The sequence below is a fragment of the Phyllostomus hastatus genome, unplaced genomic scaffold (assembly GCF_019186645.2).
Source record: "Phyllostomus hastatus isolate PE091 unplaced genomic scaffold, TTU_PhHast_1.1 phas_contig_40, whole genome shotgun sequence".
Lineage (NCBI taxonomy): Eukaryota > Metazoa > Chordata > Mammalia > Chiroptera > Phyllostomidae > Phyllostomus > Phyllostomus hastatus.
This window is the reverse complement of record NW_025333872.1, coordinates 817,821-836,704: the sequence shown is the minus strand read 5'-3', so window position 1 is coordinate 836,704 and position 18,884 is coordinate 817,821. Positions and strand designations below refer to the sequence as shown.

The 18,884-nt window shown below is 38.7% G+C and overlaps 1 protein-coding gene across 3 annotated transcripts in view; it reads right to left on the bottom strand.

The window, feature by feature from the left end:
• The window catches only part of KCTD20 (potassium channel tetramerization domain containing 20), a 30,672-nt gene extending 22,893 nt beyond the window's left edge, over positions 1–7,779 (bottom strand). Inside the window, exons 1-2 of one of the 3 annotated variants that reach the window (XM_045843090.1) lie at positions 7,626–7,757; positions 2,308–2,332 (exon numbers count right to left, since the gene is read on the bottom strand). The gene's annotated coding sequence lies outside the window, so the exon portion shown is untranslated. Of the gene's footprint in view, positions 1–2,307; positions 2,333–7,625 lie in introns of all 3 variants that reach the window. The other 2 variants (XM_045843089.1, XM_045843088.1) reach the window with 2 other exon arrangements.
• Between the last annotated feature and the right edge of the window lie 11,105 nt (positions 7,780–18,884).

The window sequence follows — 18,884 nt, the reverse complement described above, 5'->3', positions numbered from 1 at the left end:
TATTAGTACCAGAGCAATTTTGATGTTTACTGTTAAGAGACACTGTTTAATCAAATTTTTAATTTAAAAAGTAAAATGTGAATGTACTGCAGCTATTTTAATCCACAAATACATTATATACTTTGAAGATAAATTATATATTTCTAGATTAATATTGCAGCTATATCAGAAGACATTTTTCTATGTAGAAAAAAAACTCATGGTAGTGCATTTCTTGAATACTGGTCAAGGTTTCTACACATGCATTCCTTACATATTCTCCCTGTGAGCCTAAGCAATTGCATAATTAATCCCTATTAGAGATCAATCCCCTTCCCCAATCCCTTTCTCTTTTATTTCTTTTTCTTTTCAAAGAACTGATGCTGTAAAATATTTTCCCTTTGCAATACTACTTCCTCACAAAGTCTCAAATGAAGGAAAGGGATATATTTAACCATCAGCTATATTTAACCATCAGCTACCCTGCCTCCCATATTCACCAGCAAGTGCTCTGGGACCAGATCACCTGGGTTGGTTCTTGATTCTCCCACTTACTAGTTGTGTGACTCTGGGCACATGACTAACTTCCCTGAGCCTCAATTTTCTCACTTGTAAATTAAGAATAATAATAGTATCTATTCGGGAGAACTGTTTTAGAAGTTACGAATACTTCAAATAAAGCACAGTCTCTGGCATAGGGTAAACACTGAAAAAGTGTTAGCTGTTATTATATTAAATATCCAAAACTAGTTTCAAGCTTACAAAAATCATATTCAAAAACCTTATTTTTAAAAAATATCTGCTTGTTTCTCCTTTCTTGCATTAACACCTAGCCATCACATCATCCCTCATTCCAATTCTATCTATAGATAGAATAGAGGGATTACCAAATCCCACTATTTACAATATTGCTCTGGGTATCTGTACTTTTACAGAAATAAGTACTGGATTCTGAATATATCTACTTGTGGAGGTAATAAAACAATTACGATACCACTGTTAACTCTTAAACATTTACAGATAACAAACATGTTATTTTTGTAAACTAAACCTGTACTTTCAGAACTATACTTCTATCAGTTAGGTTTTTTTAAATCTCTCAAAACTATAGAGAAGTTTTTGGTGGTCTCAGATTGTCAACAAATTAACATACAGGGTGGGACAAAAGTGGGCTATCAACCAATGAATGCACGAATGGGTGGAACAAGGAATCAATGTTTTTTCTCTTTCCCTTTCAAACTCAATAAATAATAAAAAGTAATATAAAAAAGTAAAGGTATAATTTGGATACAAAAGATAGTTTTCCCAAGAAAGCATTATATTAACACACACTATAATTCTTCAGTTCACATTTTAGTACTTTTGAAATCAGGAATGTCTTAAAATCATGTATATATTTAATAAGGTAGTGTTTCTTTTTCCTAAAAATCTATTATTAGATTGGTCTTAATGTCAAGTGCTTTAAACCTGGTTATGCATGTGCGTGTGTGGTCGTTTGCATTGCCCTCACTTTTGCTAAGAATCTGTGAAAACCTTTGACACTAATTGGAACCAGTCCTTGAACCATCTTCTGACATGGTGATATGGACTGCCTCCAGAATTCTCCACATACAGCCTGACAGGTGTGGCTCAGAGGGCTGGGCCTCGTGTAGCAGGCTGAAAAGTGGGAGGCAACACCTCACAGCAATGTTTCTCTCCCTCCCTTCTCTCTCTAAAAATAAAGAAATAAGTCTTTTTTTTAAAAAAAAAGGAGTTTTCAACAGGTACTGATCCATTCTCACTCTACACACACTTAGCTTTTTCCTGTAAAATGGCCTACTCTGTTGACTAATACACTTAAAATTTTTTTAATTGTACTGTCTTACACTGTTCCTTTTAAGATATTATTACTATTAGTATATCCCTTCGCTATTTCCTGGAAGTTTGCTTCCAGGAAAGCACAACAGTGTCCTGGATGTTAGGGACCTCACCCCCAAGATTCTGTCATATATTGACTGGCTTTTTCTTAGGAATCATGTGTTCTTAGAATGACCAAAACTAACTGAACCCAATCAAAAGATAGAAGCACCCTATATGGAAATTATAGAATTTCATCTAGCTAATGTTTAGGTAATAAAGTTGAAATTACAGTGGAATTGGGTAAGACTTTAATTTGAACTTAGATAGTAAAATCAACACTTATCTGGAGGTAATTGATTTAGAGGTCCTCTCACAGCAACTATTTAAACAGAAATGGTTCTAGATGTGTCCATTATCAGCATAGGGTGGTTCTATGTCCTGGCCTCAGAACTGGGGCTTGGATGACAGCCCCAAAACTGTGCAACTTACACAGTAGTCATGAAGTAAATCTGACCTAAAAGGAGAGGTAACACAGAATAATGGTAACAGTTATAGACTCTGAAGCCAAAAGTCTGGGTTTGAAGCTTCGCTCCACTATTTTTTAGCTATGTGACTGTGGGAAATTTCGCTACCTTCTTTCTTCCTCAGTTTCCTCAGCTGTAAAATGGGGGGTAATAATAGCACCTACTTTACAAAGTTTTTGAATATTAAATAACATTTACAAAGTAGTTAAACAATATATGGCACACGAAATGTGTTAAATCAATAAAATAGATCCATCTGGATTTCAGATGTAATGTTTGAGGTAATCTGACATAGTGAAGCATCTCAGCTGGTTGATATGTGATTACAAAATGTATCCTTGAGTAACTGAGTTTAAGTTTGATTATTATTACTTTAAGGATAAAAGAAAAACTTGCTAAGTTTGAAAAGAGTGTTGCAATATTTAAGCACATCTTGAAATACGTTAGATTTGTAAGTTTACATTTTTAAGATTTAGAGTTTTTTGAGTACTTAAAGATTTGCTTGTAGGCCACTGGAGTACTAAAACAAGAAAAGAGATTAAGATTATTGTTGTGTTGACTATTGTCATTTTTTTATTCGACAATATAATCCACCACATTAAAAGACTAAAAAAAAAGAGTTTCAGAATAATAACTAAAATAGCATGACCCAATAAATTCAATAAAAAAATAAATAACTAAAATAGCATGAAACAGTATTGACATGTTAGATTTTAAAAAGGCAGGTTGAAATAATAAATATATTCATAGAAAAAAGATGGAAAATATTATTTTCCCTTAATTGTAGGCTCATATGTGATTTTATTTTTAAATTGTGTTTTATTGAATATTCCAAAGTCTCTAAAATGAATGTTATTACTTTGAAAAATGAGGAAAAAATATATCTCTAAACACGAGGGACTCTTCAAGAAAATGTTGAATTTTTTTTTCTTTTAATAAAAGCTTAAAACAAAGAAAAAATTTAAAAAACACTCTTTATACAGATGCTCAGAAGATTCTGCTTAATGGGGGATATTTTCAATTCCAATTTTTTTCTATTAAAATGTTAGACTATTTCAACTAAAAAAAAAAAAAGAAAAAGAAAAGCTTAGGACAGTTTAGGATAGTTATGGCAGCCCTAGCAAACTAATACACAGGTGACAGCTGCCAAAATTAAATTTCACTCTTTCCCACCAAGAAGAGATTTAAGACAAACATATGGAAGGAGTCTAATATGGTTTTATGGTATAGACTGTGATCTTCACTTAAGAGCTATTTTATTCTAAGGAAGTTGGAAATTTCTTTTAATAATCTCAACAATAATTTATTTTCACTTTCCTCTATAATTTTAATAACAGTATTTTACACTTGTATAGCATGCAATTATTTCATTCATATTTGTTACTTCATCTGGTTCTTATGGCCTTCTCTATGAAACAAATGGGAATGCAGTAACAGAGACAACTGAAACAAAATCCTCTGGCTGGGTTTCAGATCTTTCCACTACAGCTCAATGCTTTCCGAACGTGTAATAAGGCTCCCTGTTTTAGTAAGAAAGAGATACTTTACTTTATATCAATATTTATCAGAAGCCCTTATAATGTCAACAGTAGAAAAGATCTGAATCTGAAGAAAACAGTATCTTCCAATAAATTAAATTATATTTTTAAAGACAACGGCCCTGGCTGGCGTAGCTCAGTGGATTGAGCACGGGCTGTGAACCAGGCATCCCAGGTTCAATTCCCAGTCAGGCACATGCCTGGGTTGCAGGCCACGGCCCCCAGCAACCACACATTGATGTTTCTCTCTGTCCTTCCCTTCCCTCTCTAAAAATAAATAAATAAAATCTTAAAAAAAAAAAAAGACAACGCGCAGCCAGCATTTCCTGAGAACGTTGAGTATCTCGGGTACCATTGTAAACGCTTTGCAAGGATTAACTCAGTCTTCACAACTCTCTGAGGTAGGTAGGTACTATTACAAACACTATTTCAGAGACACAGACACTGATGAGTACTTTATCCAAGTCAGTAAATGAAGGAGCTAGGATTTGAAACCAAGGAAAGACTGAATCCAAATCCCACATTTTTAACTACCACCCCATGAAGTACAGCTGACCCTTGAACAATGCAGGTTAGGGGCATGACCTCTCACACTGTACAAACTGTATAAGCCTCTGCATACTCAGATTCCCAAACGTGGAGTTGACCCTTGGATAACACAGGTTTAAACTGTGAGGGTCAACTGAACTGCAATCATCTGAAAAAAATTCCATATATGTGAAACCGTGCAGTTCAAGCCCAGGTTGTTCAAGGGTCAACTATATAATGAGGGTGCTATTGAGCATAAATCTTCATGGCTCTGGAGTCAGCCAGATTTAAGTTTGAACACTGACCACTTACTAGGTTTGTGACTTTTGGCAAGCTTAAGCTTGTTGTGTCTTAGACTCCTCAGTTATAAAATGGAGATAATAAAAGGAGATGAACATAAAAGCACTTAGTACAGCATCTGGTATATAATAATGTCTATGAATTAATAAGTCCTTACTACAGTATTTCTAATTCTGCTTTTCATGAATATAAAAGAACAATCCAACAATGTCTAATTTGGGGCCTCTAAGCAAATATATCAAAAGGTTCTCTTCTTTTAGCCATACTTCTTTCCTTCCCACTATTGTAGAAATGCACATACTATTCCAATAATCTTACTTCCTGTAGGAACATCAGGATATACTGAATTATGTTAGTAGTTATATCAGTCTTATATCCTGTCTCCCACAGAGATACCTAATAACTTTGGTAAGGACAACAGTAGAGTTATGTGACAACTTCAAAAAATTCTGGACATTGCTCAAATGTCTAACATAATAAAAATTAATCAATGTACTTAACCTCCACTGAATCTTCAAAAAAAAAAAAACATGTCTTGGGATTATAAGAAAACTACCTATTTGCTCCTATTTTTCCTTTTACTATTTATTTATTTCAAGCTTCAGACAGAGTTCCTTATTTTAGTATTCCCACTCTTCATAATTTATATAGTTCCATCACATTCTCCTTCAGTCTCCATTTTTTCCCAAATAATCCTGCTTTTGTAGTAATGTGAAAGCCTCTCCATATTCTTCATCTCCTCGTAACTTAATTTCTCTGGACCTTTCTCCTCCATTTTTGCAGAATTTTTCTCAAGATGACTTATTGGGAAGAAACTGGGCTAGGAGCCAGGAGTCCTCACTCTGCCATCTCATCTTTCAGATTCTTTATCTGAAAAACGAGAGGATTGCACTAGATAAATTCATAATAGGCCTCCTTATATCTCTAAGCTTTATACTTTCATGACTCTGGGTATTCCAACTAGAAATCAATAATTTTCCAACTATTTCCCTAATTTTTTCCTCCAGTTAGCCAAGGAGGGGCAGGCATGTTCAGACTTGGAGGCAGAGGAAGACATGATCTGTAATCAGGAAGCCGAGGACTATAAAAGGAAAGACAATGTTTTGTGAACCCACAGAAAAAGATGGATGAAGAAGAGAAATCAGACATTAAAAAGATACCAAGGAAAGAAAAAAGGTCAGAAACACACAGCAGAACTCCAACCTCATCCCTAGGCATCTATTTGAAGAGGGACTAAGAAATACAAAAAGCTTTTGGCAGCAGAGGAGGAGATCCTGCCCTGCCTCAGGGGAGCAATGTAACTCTGTGCCATCTCTCCAATGTTGCAGCTAAAAGGGCCTACCACAGTGCTTTGCACAAAACAGGCATTGCTGGGGTATTTGATGAGGGAACTAAAAGCCCTCATAAGTGCTACTGGTACTGCTATATGCCAGGAAATCTGAGAGCTCAGGGCCACGGGAATTACACAGCAGTGGCTAGCCTGGTTCTAAGGGAAGGAGACTTAGCTGAGAGGGGGGAATTAGGAGAAATGGCACCGCTGGTCTGATAATATTGAAAGTAGCCTCCAGAGGGAAAAAGCACAGATTATATAGGCGCTGGCTATCTCTAAACACCAAGGCAGTATTAGAAATATGTATGAAGTAATTTCCTACCCTGGTGTGAGTCCAAGAAAACACTCTCTTTTCTGAAGTTCCCTTCCTTGGCTTTTGACTGGTTAGTGGGCAGGGGAGAATAAAAGCAATAAAGGGATAAGGGAGGTGGGCCCTTCAAAAAATCCTCAGGTCAGCCCTATGACGGAGTTGCTGAAAGTGTGGTCCCTGGATCACCAGTAACAGGCAGAAGGAGGGTGCTTGCTTCAAGTGCATACGCAGGCACCCATCACAGATTTCTACAATCAAATTTCTGGGAGTACTGGCATTTTTAAGGAGCAAACTTATGTTTGAGAATTTGAGAATTACTGTGCCAGAATTTGAGGGAGGGGACAGAGCTGAGAGTGAAGATCTTTGATTCTGGATTCATCATATTCCACTGGTATTACTATAACTCTTTGTTTTGGGAGCCATAAAAAAAAACCCCTCAATTTCTCAGGTAACAGCTGCAGCTCACTGATTGTTTAGCAGCCAGCAAGGGCACAGTGAACGGGCCTGGAAAATGCATTTTCACGAATTGGTTAAACAGTTCCTCCATTGCCTTGTTTATTCTGTAGTTTGCTCGCCGGTTTGTTTATAAATAAATCGGTTCAACCCAGGAATTTTCTGAAAGAGTCACCCCAATTCCAGAGCAGAAAAGGTTTTTTGATAGTGTAGAGCTAGGTGTGCAAACCTGAAGACACTGTCTGCTATAAAAAGCGAGGTTTTATCTAAAAGAAAATGACCTGGTAAGGCTCTCCCAGCTCTTTTGCAGGCAGACCCACTAATAAAAGCTAGTTGTTTGTGGGTGGCAGAGAAGACTGAAGCAGGGGTGAAAAAAGCGAGCAAAATGCACTCTGCTCGAGTTTAGGAGTTCGACCAACTACATAATTTTTAATGAATTCAATTAATCGCCAGAAAATAATCGTGTCTGCAAACGTCTTATTAATAAACATTACGAAGTTCTCCTCATTTCTGGAGGGATAAAAACACCAAAGGCCTTGAAGAAACAGACAAGTTATACTTCAGCTGTCCCCACGACTGTATTTACGACTTCCATATAGGTAAACCCTTCCCGGGATCTTCAGACCTCACCCTCCGCACGAAAACAGGCACCTAGAACCCATTTGCCGACATTTTTCCTCACGATGATTTCAGCCCCGGAGCCTTTTCACGGGAGTGGGGGGTCGGGGTCGGACCCGACGGCCTTCCGCCCGAACGGCGTCCTGAGGAAATGGCCCGGCACAAAGGCAAATCTTGTGATCGTGCCCGCCCCCCCCGCCACTTACCTGCCCCTCCCTGCAGCGATCTGGTACCAGGGGACCGAATTCGTGTGGAACGCGCGTGCGGACCGCACCGGGAAAAGCCGCCTCGGGGACCGCCAGTGCCGCAGCAGTGCGCGCCCCCTGCCCTGGCCGCCGCGGCCACGCGGCTGAATCACCCAGCACTTCACGTTAAGAGTCCCCTCAGCGCGCGGGGCACGCCGGGAAAGCTGAGCTCTAGACTGTGGCCCCGGCCCCACAGTAGTGGGGTGTCTCCTTTCCTTCCTGGGACGTGCCCACCAGTCGTGAGGAGGATGGTCTCACGCCCGCCCCGCCAGGGTAGATTGGATTTCTGGGCTGTGGATACCCTCTTTCAATTATTGAAGGCATAAAACGGAAAAGTTAGTAATCTGAGTTGTAAAACTCAAGTAGCCCCAGGACAGCTAAAGCTTATAGAAAGTTGTGGAGCCCGGATCTCTTCTCCTCCGTGCATTTGAAAGAAAGAGGTAGTAAGAACAATGGAATTATTTAAACACATTTTGCCTGGAACCCTCTATCCTAGTTATGTATTCTGATCAAAAAGGGGAGGTAAGACACATTTTTCTCAGACCTTGACTTTAGTGAAACTAGATGCTATAGCAAAGTTGATTTACAAATTTTAAGTCAACTGAAAGCAAATGATTGGAAAACTGGTTGTTTTACTAGAAAAATATTTCAACATCTAAAAAACCCTGTAAAACTAGTGCTAGAAAACATAAAAGGAAAGAAATAGTATTAATCCTGTCATGATTTAGAATGGCTTTTGTGCTTTTTAAAAGTTACCATACTAATTAAATAAAATGTTATACTAGTTATGCAGACTATTCTATTTTTTAAATGTTGAAAACCATATAAGTTAATAATAGCATGATTTCTTAAATTCTGAGTCAACTTTTTTCATTACAAAAGTCTCTAAAAACTAATTTGGGGGCTAACATTAGGATCAGAATTGAAATATTAGTAATATGATAAAATAGTTTGACTCTCATTCCAATAGGTTGCAAATGGTTGCTGGGCATATATATAGCAAAATTGCATTTTCAAGGTCCATAACATTAATTTAAAAAAATCAAAATGTTTTCATTATAATTTGATTTTAGTGGCCTAGAGGTCATTCCCCATTTCTGTGCTTTCACTTCACTTTAAAGGACTGTAAATCATCCAGTACTGTGTTTGAATCAGGATGGGCTAGATTATGATGCTGCACTAGTCACCTGAAGGGCAGGTGACTGTAGGGCAGTTTACCTCCAAGTGGTGACTCGGCAGTCTCAGCAGCTTTCATCTCTGGCTCTGTCAACGCAACGCTAGATTGGCAGAAGAGCTAGATTGGAAAATGAGCTTGATTGGAGAATCCTGCCAAGGCTTTTCTTTGTCTCATCCAGAAGTGAACCTTTCACTTCTGCTGACATTTCATTGGCCTGAGCTAGTTACATGGCTCAGCCTGATTAAGAAGGCTGGGAGGTGTCACTTCCTGTGTTCCCCGGGGAGGAACATGAAAAATGGTCTGGTGAACACATAGCATTGTGTCTGCCACAGTGTTTAGCAGTAAAAATAAATAGAAGTAATTTGAGTTGAAAAAAAAATGTAAATAATTATAAAAATAAATTTGAAAAATAAATATAAATAATTTAGTTGAAAAGTTTGGATCCTTTTTATAGGGTCCAAACTTTCACTTCTCCATATACTAAAGTAACATGGAGGATTATTCAAACTAATGCCTTTATTTCCATTTCTATAAAGTACAGTGTTATGGTCTTCATGTCAAGGAAAAGAAAGGAAAAAAAAACCTTTCTAATGTTCCTGTAAGAATTCTTAAAACAAATCCTTCCTTTCTGGACAGGTTCCTCTCTGCAGATTTGTAATATACAAAAATCTGGCGCAAAGGTTGGAGAACCAGGCTAAGGTCATGTGGTTCTATTTTTGTCTATAATAGTGTATCAGACCTGATACTTTTTTTAAAGTAGACATCAAGGAGATGGAGTATAACAAATGCATATTCACAGAAAGCACAGGTGTATGCTGATTTTATAATTGTATTTCTACTTTAGTTCATCTCCAAAACATGAACCTCTCAGATGTATTTATATGTGAAACTAAAACGTTTCTAAGTGTCAGCTTGGCAGACCTGGAATTTTCAGTTGTCTTAATGGCCAATATCAAAAGGCAATACAGTTCATCTCATTAACTGTTATTTAAGTCTCCTTAAATATAATGTCTATCAACAGTAATTATTACAAAGCATTTTCCCAGTGTTTTACATCACTTAAATTTCTCAGCAACTAGGGAGATAGATTTGATTACTCAGATTTACAAATGAAAAAAGCGAGACAAAAACAAAGTGTCTAAGGCCATTAAACTACCAAGTGGTGCTGAACAACTGAGAGCCCAGACCATCGACCCCAAAGTTCTTGCTGGACACTTGGTGAGGTATGGCCCTTCCACCTAACTGTGTCCAGGCGAACTGAGCCCTTCCAGGAAGCACTGTAAACGCCTTCAGCTATTACCACTAAACAACTCATTTAAGGTTGACTGTCTTAAAATGAAAAAATATTTTTTAAAGATTTTATTTATTATTTTTAGAGAGGGAAGGGGTGGAGAAAAAGAGAGAGAAACATCAATGTGCGGTTGCTGGGGGCTGTGGCCTGCAACCTAGGCATGTGCCCTGAGTGGGAATCGAACCTGAGACACTTTGGTTCACAGCCTGCGCTCAATCCACTGAGCTATGCCAGCCAGGCAAAATGAGAATATTTTTAAAGACATAGCTAGTATCAATTATCATATAAGAAACTAATAATTCTTTCTATATACTATATCATATGTACAGTAGTAAATATAAAAACCCCCAAATCCCAAGATTTTTGAAGTCTCAGAGTAATTATGTTTGCAATTTTTTAACTAAATATTTGGGTTAGTTGTACGACCTCTAGATCACTGCATATCAAATAAGAATATTTGAAAGAATAATCACCAATCACAATCTGGCAGTCCAAACTGTGCTCAGATATAGACTGAAATAGTTAATTTCTGACTTTGTATAGGGAAGCCAGCCAGAACCCTGCATACTGACCCAAAATAGATTCACAAGAATCGGTTTTACTTCACTTCCATCAGTTCACCTTTGTTAACAATCTTTTTATGAAGTCACAAAGGCTTATGACCAGCAGGAAACTGGACCTTAAATACAAGAATTTTAAGTTTCTTAGTGGCTGGAATTTACTACTAAATCTTTGTTAATATACATTTGCTTTACATACAACTTCAGTGTACCTCAGTCTAATTTGTAGGGAATGTCTCACATGGAAATTCACCAAACAAGTAGTCACAGTCCAAGGCATAGGACCCCAAGAAAACTACGTAAATGATGATGGCAGGATCTCTCTTCCAAAGGAACTTTCAAAAATTAAGTTTTGTTATTTGGGTAACCAAATAAGATAAAAGGGGAAGGAAATCTACATAAAAGTACTCCATTATTACATAAAAGAGAAATGATAGAATGTCCCAATTTTGCAACCTCCTGTGAATCAGTAGATACAGGCATTATGCATCAACATTTTCAAAGATCATAGAGAGAACTAGGCATTCTGTGCCTCTTGAGGAAAAGCCATCCCACCACCTAAAATGCTGCTAATGGGACTGAACCTATATCTGATCTAGATTTGAGATCCAGCAGCCAGTTTGTGGGAAACAGGGAGCAAAGCACATGCTGAACTGCGCCATGGTCATGCAATTCGAGAAGTCCTGGCTATGGAAGACTCTACAGGTCAGAAGACCTCTGCTCCTTAAGAGATAAATTGTAAGGTTAAAAACAAAACAATACATATCAGAAAGATTTTAAAACATGTGTATTGGGGTGAGAGACTATACTGCCTAGGGGTAAACATTTGGTGGTAAAACCATTGAAAGAAAAGTGAAGTGAAGGGGACTACTATAAAAGTTAGGATGATGGATACTTATTAGGTGGTAGTGGTAGGGAAGAAGTTGTGATTGAGGAGGGACACGTGGAAGGGGCTTCTAACAGTAGGTAGTGAAGTCCTGTTTTTTGACCTGGTGGTGGTTACGAGAGTGTTTGCCTTTAAAAGGTTCCTTAAGGCAAACATTTCCTTTGGGTTGTCTTGCTTCTGTGTTTTATTTTATGATAAAAATATTTTTATAAAAAAGTTTGGAGAGTGAGACTAGTCCTACCTAAGAGCTGAAATATGTTTTCTCCACACAGAGCTATTTGCAAATATATCCATTTGGTTTCCTGGGACAATATTAAGCTTAAATTACTTTAAAAAGAAAAATAACTGCTTAAAAAAACCAAATCCTTTGAAAGATATTCCACATTGTAATATAATTTTGGAATTTTATTAAGATATTCTGTCTTTTTTTAGAAGATAATGGACAAGTAGGTAGTAGAGTATATTTTGAGTGGTAGAGGAAAGGAAGATGAAATGATGAAAGTGAGAGACTAGAACATTTTCTTGAAGCTTAATGGTTAATTTTCAGTGGCAGTCAGGAGAGGAATCTATACACATTTCCCACTGAGATCTTGATGAGGGCATGAGCTCCCCTTCCTTCCCCCACCCGCATGCCAGGACAGTGTCAGGACTGTGGGACTTTGTAAGAGTACATAGAATGCTCAGCTTGAAATTCAAAAATCAAGTAAACCTGCGTAAACAGAAGTCCTGTGAGGAGCCAGAATGGGGAAGTCAGAAAATGTAGAAGTATGTTACCCTGGACTTAGGCAGAGGCCGGGTGTAAACCGATAATATGCTTATCTGTCATTCCTCCTGTTACTAGTTTACAAACAGGCTCTGACCTTCCCAACCCATGCCCGGCTCTGCCGGCTCACGTTTCCTCTGTTTGTGAACACAATACCTGAACCCAATACTGAGAATGCTGGGAAGTTTTTTTTAAAAACCTTGTATGAGTATTAAACTGCATTTGAAAAAGAAAACAAACAGACAAGCCCCAAAGTATATATTCTTCACAGTAGGATTTCAACCAGTGAACTTTGGGCTTATGACAAAATAGGTCCTACTCACTAACAGCCACCACAGATCATGAGATTATTTCACCTTGCTCAAATCACACCTCCTTCTTTCCCCAGACTTTCAATAACTGAGGAAAGGCAATATCTGTTTACCAAAGCATGTGTCCTCGTCCCTTACCTCCACTCTCTGAGAAATTTTATAACGAAAAACAAATAATGGGAACTAGTCCAATTCAGAAAGATTTCTTCTGATTAACAAAGAGCCCAAAGTGCTCTTGCTTCTTTGGAGTTGTGATGCCTGCTTGGAAATGAGTCAGTGTCTGTGTGAGAACAAGGGACATGAAGAGGAAAACATGAAGTAATATCAGATTCATAAGGCAATATGATGTAGCAAAAAAACCCCCAACAACAACATTGGAAAAAGAGCCAAATGACTTGGTGTGAGGTCATTCCACCACTCTTGGAGCAAATTGTGTAAACTTGGGTTTCTTAATCTGTAAGATAATAACTGACCTATCTTTGCCATGAGGTTGTTATGAGGAAGAAAACATAATAAAAATTATGTAAAAGTATTTTATCACCTTAAAGCACTAGAGAAATTTAAGGTACTATTAGTATTGTTATGCACACACTCCATCCAAACCAATATTATCTTTAGAAGGAACACCCACAGATTTTTTTATGAGTTAAAATTGCCCTCCTTAATGTCAACTGTAAGTTGTCCGTATATTAAAATATACTGGTTTCCTTAACATTTATTATGCAGTTTGAATGGACATAAAAACATGTTGCAGTGACAAATATTTTCAATATTTCCTCCTTTTATCCATAATCACAGATAACAATAGTATGTTAAAGAGAATTTCACATCTTAAGGGGACATTTAAGTAATTGCCCTCATGGATTCTTATTCTTAAAAGTTTGCCAAACACACACGCACACACACATACATTCCTAGGCTGGATCTGGAAGGAACTGCTAGCTCAGCCCTTCCTTAGCTTCTCTTTGATTTTCAATTGTGATAGCAACATCTGAACAAAGTTGAAGAGAACAATTTCAGAAAGTTCCTCTTCTTGCTCTGAATCTTTATAGCACTTAACGCTTGTTTAACTAGTAATTCGGGTTGTTTTCTCTTGCTTTTTATTTATTATAAATGAAGGTAGACCCCCTAAGATGCTGAAGAGTAGTAGATGTTCAGCGTTGTGGTCAAAATCATATACTTAAATTGATTTTGCGAAGGATTCAGGTGAGAGAAGGCTGACCAGGGATTAAGGAGATCTGACATCAGGTACCAGCCTGGTCACCTTTGGGTCAGTCATTAATGACCTCTCTGTCTAAAAATTAGGAAGTTTGGGCCAAATGATAGCTGTCATTTGTTGAATGTCTCCCATATGGTAGTGATGAAAGAGAAACTGAGGCATAGTAAACATCTTAAGAGTTTATTTGAGCAAAATCAGTTTGAATAGGGCAGCATCCAATCTATCAGAAGATTGGAGCTCCAAGGCCTCTACAAAATGAAAGGCTTTTATGGGCAGAAGGGAGGGAAAACAGGGAAGTTATACAGGCAAAAAAACCAGTTGGTTATTGCAAGGTTACTTCCCTTCAGAGGATGGCAGGGTCTCTGTCAGACTAGTGCTGGTCGGGTGATTCCCAATTGACTGGATTACGATCTATCTCTGGGAGAGTCCAAACTGTAGTTAGGTCTCAGATTGCTGACATGGGGCTAAGCATAAATGACTTGGTTTGGGCCTCTTGTCTTGTTTTTAACAGTAAGCAGGTATTAACTCTAATTCTCCTAGTGGCCTGGTGAAACAGGCCTTGTTAGTCTCATGTTACAGGTATACACCTTGACTCTCAGAGGTGAAGTTATCATTTCAGGTCATGTTAGGTGAACTCCATAGAACCATTTCAGCTTTGCAATTCTAGGATTCCACAGAGAGAAAACCTACCCCTTGGGCTTATGCTTCCCTTTTAGAAATTGTTTAAAATTAACTTATAAGATACCAAATGTGGAAAGACCCTCCAAGATCATCAGTGCCAGGTTCTTCATTTGTTAAAAAGGAATTTAAGGTCCAAAGAGGTTCACTGACCAACCCATGGTTGTGATTTATTTTCTCCTTCAGGTTTGCCCATAATGCTCACTGTAACCTTATTCTACCTGGACAGAAATATATATAGGAAGGTGCAGTGGTATTTGGCTTGTGCTCCAAAAGTTTCCTAAAGATGGCCTTCGTTCTGTTTGCAAATATTGTCTGTCCAAATAAGCAGAATTTTCAAAATTTGAAGGTCACTGGAGGACATTCCTTTTCTTTGGAAAGGTATAAAGGGTGGTGAAACTTTTCCACCCAGAACCACTGAACCACAGAAAAGCCAAACAAGATTCACATATAATTAAAAAGCGACTTAATTTAACTCTTACTGTGTTATTAAAATAGTTCTAGACTTCTGGCCAAGATGGAGGCATAGGTAGACACACTGTGCCTCCTCGCACAACCAAAATAAGGACAACAATAATTTAGAAACAAAAAACAACCAGTACCGACAGAAAATTGAATTGTATGGAAGTTCAACAACCAAGGACTTAAAGTAGACACATTCATCCAGACCCATAGGAGGGGTGGAGTTGGGCGGCCGGTGGGAGAGTGGCAAAGTGGTAACTGGCAGACCCTGGGCACGCAAGGTGGCAGTTGGCGGACCAAGAAGAGGTGGCAGATTGTGGAGGGGCATGGTGCACAAGGTGTCTGGCAGACTCTGTGGGACAGGTGTCCCACATTCTTGTGCAGATAAAACCAGGCATAACTGGGGAATGAGACAGGCCACACAACCCAGAGTCCCAGCTCGAGTAAATAAAGCCTCAAAACACTGATTGAAAACACCTGTAGGGGTTGAGGTGCCCGGAGAAACTCCCAGCATCACAGGAGAGTTTGTTGGAGAGACCCACAGGGTCCTAGAATGTACACAAGCCCACCCACACAGGAATCAGCACCAGAAGGGCCTAGTTTGCTTGGGGGAAGTCGGGGAAGTGACTGAATCCAGCAGAGTAGAGCAAGCGCCATTGTTCCCTCTCGGACTCCTTCCCCACATACAGCATCACAAACCAGCCACTGTGTTCCTCTACCTGGGTGAACACCTAAGACTCTGCCCCTTACTACGTAATAGGCAAGTCAAGACAAAAAAAATGGCCCAAATGAAAGAACAGATTAAAGCTCCAGAAAAAATACAACTAAGCGATGAAGAGATAGCCAACCTATCAGATGCACAGTTCAAAACACTGATCAGTATGCTCACAGAATTGGTTGAATTTGGTCACAAATTAGATGAGAAAATGAAGGGTATGCTAAGTGAAATAAAGGAAAATGTACAGGGAACCAATAGTGATGGGAAGGAAACTGGGACTCAAATCAATGGAGTGGACCAGAGGGAAGAAAGAAATATCCAATCAGAAAAGAATGAAAAAATAAGAATTCAAAAAAATGAGGAGAGGTTTAGGAACCTCCAGGACATCTTTAAATGTTCCAACATCCGAATTATAGGGGTACCAGAAGGAGAAAAGGAAGAGCAACAAGTGGAAAAGTTATTTGAACAAATAAAGGAGAACTTCCCCAAACTGGCGAAGGAAATAGACTTCCAGGAAGTCCAGGAAGCTCAGAGAGTCCCAAAGAAGCTGGACCCAAGGAGGAACACACTAAGGCACATCATAATTACCTTAGCCAAGATTAAAGATGAGAGAATCCTAGAAGCAGCAAGAGAAAAGGAGAGAATTACCTATAAAGGGGTTCCCATCAGACTGTCAGCTGATTTCTCAAAAGAGACTTTACAGGCAAGAAGGGGCTGGAAAGAAGTATTCCAAGTCATGAAAGGCAAGGATCTACATCCAAGATTGCTCTAACCAGCAAAGCTTTTATTTATAGTGGAAGGGCAGATAAAGTGCTTCTCAGAGTAGGTCAAGTTAAAGGAGTTAATCATCACCAAGCTCTTATTATATGAAATGCTGAAGGGACTTATCTAAGAAAAAGAAGATAAAAAACATTTACAGTAAAATGACAGCAAACTCACAATTATTAACAACCACACCTAAAACAAAAACAAACTAAGCAAACAACTAGAACAGGAACAGAACCACAGAAATGCAGATTACATGGAGGGTTGGCAATAGGGGAGTGGGAGGAGGAGAGAGGGGGAAAAGATACAGAGAATAAGTAGCATAGATGGTAGGTAGAAAATAGACAGGGGGAGGGCAAGGATAGTATGGGAAATGTAGAAGCCAAAGAACTTACATGTATGACCCATGGACATGAACTAAAGGGGGGATTGTAGGTGGGAGGGGGTGTGCAGGGTATAGGGGAGTGAAGTGGGGGAAATGGGACAACTGTAATAGCATAATCAATAAAATATATTAAAAAAATAGCCTGGTTGGTGTAGCTCAGTGGATTGAGCGCAGGCTGTGAACCAAAGCATCACAGGTTTGATTCCCAGTCAGGGCACATGCCTGGGTTGCAGGCCATGGCCCCCAGCAACCGCACATTGATGTTTCTTTCTCTCTCTCTTTCTCCCTCCCTCCCCTCTCTAAAAATAAATAAATAAAATAAAAAATAAATAAAAGGAGAAAACTGGAAAAAATACAGTGAAAATATTGTTTAAAAAATAAAATAGTTTTAAAAAAAGATTTTATTTATTTTCAGAGAGAGAAGGGAGGGAGAAAGAGAGAGAGAAACATTGATTGGCTGCTCTTGTTCACCCCCTACTGGGGACTTGGCCTGCAACCCAGGCAAGTGCCCTGACAGGGAATCAAGCTGGCATCCTTCTGTTCACAGGCCGGTGCTCAGCCCACTGAGCCACACCAGCCACGGCAAAATAGTCCTTACAAATTAAGCACAAATATAGATATATTTTATATTTTAAAATTATTTAAACACTGAACACAGGATAGATTTCTGTAAACAATACACTTTCAATAAATAATGCATAAGTATTTATTATGGCTAGTTAAGGGGGAGAAATTTCATGGAAGAAGGAAACAGGAGAGAAGACAGAAAGGGGATCGTAATTCCTAATTAAAGAATAAAAGAGGGCACTCTGGCTGGTGTGGCTAAGTGGATTGAGCACTGATCTGCAAAGCAAAAGGTCCCTGGTTCGATTCCCAGTCAGGGCACGTGCCTAGGTTGCAGGCCACGTCCCCATTTGGGAGTGTGTGAGAGGCAACCTTTCGATGTAGCTTTCGTATGTCAATGTTTCTCTCCCTCTCCCCCTTCCTTCCCCAAGAGCTAGGGAAAGAGAAGGAAGAATCAGAAGGGGAGAGAAACTGTGAGAAAATTTGGAAACTGGTCTTAAGGGAGAGAAAGGCTAAGAACAGAAGAGAACTGCAGTGGAAGCCTGGAGAGATGAATTAAGGAAGTTTATTTTTTCATTCAACAAGTATTTATTGCCCGCCCACTGTGTGCAAGGCACTCTGATAAATTCATGTCCTTGGAGAAACAAATATGCTGCAAATAAAGTTAATGATTTCATTTCTTTTGTAACCCTCCACTTTTTTTTATCAGAATGGAAAGTAATTTATGCTCATTTAGAAACTTCAGAAAATAGTAGAATAAAGAATCTCTAACTCTTCCTCTGGGTGAAAGAGGGAGATAAAAAGGATCTCTAATTGTAGCCTATTGATATTTTACTGTCTTCTGTTTTGTGTTCTTTCTGGTGCTCAGTTTAAAGGGCTGCAGCCACCCAGGGAAACCTCTTCTGGGGTTTGGCAGGGGTTAAAGGGGCAAACAGAAAGCCACGGGCCTCCTCAGGCCTCGGCTTGGATCTCACACACTGCCACTCCAGCCCTGGCCTCATGAGCCACTGCAGAGATGTGGGTGCAGGGTAAAGAAATGGGACCAACCATCATATCCCTAATTTTATATTATATAAAAAGTGTAAGCCCTGGCTGGCGTAGCTCAGTGGATTGAGCATGGGCTGCGAACCAAAGTGTCGCAGGTTCGATTCCCAGCCAGGGTACATGCCTGGGTTGCAGGCCATAACCCCCAGCAACCACACATTGATGTTTCTCTCTCTCTCTCTCTCTCTCTCTCTCTCCCTCCCTCCCTCCCTCTCTAAAAATAAATAAATAAAATCTAAAAAGAAAAGGCTCATTCTTTTCAAAAAAAGTGTGTTTCAGTGTAACATAAATTTAAATTTGTACTTTTACTCTTTGGGGACAATGCAAGGACCTTAGAACACTTTGAAAATCACTTTTTAAAACAAATAATGTTGTCAAACCTTCTTTTCTATCCTGG